The 1,352-nt window shown below is 35.5% G+C and overlaps 1 non-coding gene across 1 annotated transcript; it reads left to right on the plus strand.

The window, feature by feature from the left end:
* The first annotated feature begins 575 nt into the window (after nucleotides 1-575).
* LOC120368491 (U4 spliceosomal RNA) lies at nucleotides 576-716 on the plus strand. Its single transcript, XR_005582602.1, has one exon. It is a non-coding gene; the product is annotated as a U4 spliceosomal RNA (small nuclear RNA).
* Nucleotides 717-1,352: the final 636 nt, after the last annotated feature.

Raw genomic sequence — 1,352 nt, forward strand, 5'->3', positions numbered from 1 at the left:
CCATCCTACCAGTAAGGCCTGAACATTCTTTTTGCCCTAAATTTCCACCAAGGCTTGACTTATTTGAATATCTAGGCATCTCATTGCTTTTGTTGGAATTATTCTATTACTAGTAACTTCCGGACATCTATCCCAGTGCTTCTTGTTTGGGCTCCCCTTCCGTGGTAGGCTAAACAAAGCTGCTTTTTCCCTAAAGATGTCCATGCCTTATCTCTGGAACCTGGTGAATGTTCCCTTACCTGAACAAAGGACTCTAATGATGTGGTTAAATTAAGTACTTTGAGATGGAGAGATGATCCAGGCTTATGTGGGTGTGCTTAGTGTAACCACAAGGGGCTTCATAAGATGGAGACAGGAATATCAGAAGCAGCAGATGTGATGACAGTAGCAAGAGACTGGAGGGATACAAGGAAGGGCCATGAGTCAGAGAGTGCAGGAGTCCTGCAGAGGCTGAAAAATATAAGGAAACTGATTTTCCCTTCAGAGCCTCAGAAGGCCTGCTCACATCTTCACTTTAGCCAGTGGAGAGCAATTTTAAACTTCTGAACTTCACAACTATAAAACAATATGTTTGAAGCTTTGTGCAGTGGCAGTATTGTAGCCAATGAGGTTTATCTGAGGCGCGATTATTGGTAATTGAAAATTTTTCCCAATACCCTGCCGTGACGACTTGAAATATAATCGGCATTGGCAATTTTTGGCAGTCTCTATGGAGACTGAATTAAAAAAAATTAAAAAAAATACGTTTTTATTGTTTTAAGTCACTAAGTTTGTGGTAATTTTCACAGCAGTAAAAAGAAACTAATATCCCTTACCTTATAAATTTCCTCTTTATATTTCTAGAAAAGTTCATTTTGTGTTTTCACCTCATTGATGTAAGTTTATGTCCTATATATTCTCAAAAATTTTAGACATGAAAAATACCTTTTTTTCTGCTGTCAGCTGTCAGTAATTTTTATTTATGATATTCTTTATCGAATACAACTTCCAATGTAATCATTATTTTTGCTCTTTGGATTATACTTTTGAACACAATTTTCATAAAGCCCTTTTACTTAGTTCACAAAAAGTCACCATTTTTCTCTGCTAAATATATAGTTTTATTTTGGCATTGAGGTTCGTAACCATTTAGAGACCACGTTTCTAATGTTAGAGGGTCAGTTCTTTTTCCCTCATGTGATGTGTCCAGTTTTCCAGCCTAATTTTGACAACAACAAATGCCATCTACAATTATCAGTGGTATCACCTTTATTCACAATTAAAATTTAATATATTCATATGAGTCTGTGTTTGCACTTTTTATTTCCTTCAATATTTCTATTTTTTTCTGTTTTAAACCTGATATTGTATTA

The sequence above is a fragment of the Saimiri boliviensis genome, chromosome 18, assembly GCF_048565385.1.
Source record: "Saimiri boliviensis isolate mSaiBol1 chromosome 18, mSaiBol1.pri, whole genome shotgun sequence".
NCBI lineage: Eukaryota > Metazoa > Chordata > Mammalia > Primates > Cebidae > Saimiri > Saimiri boliviensis.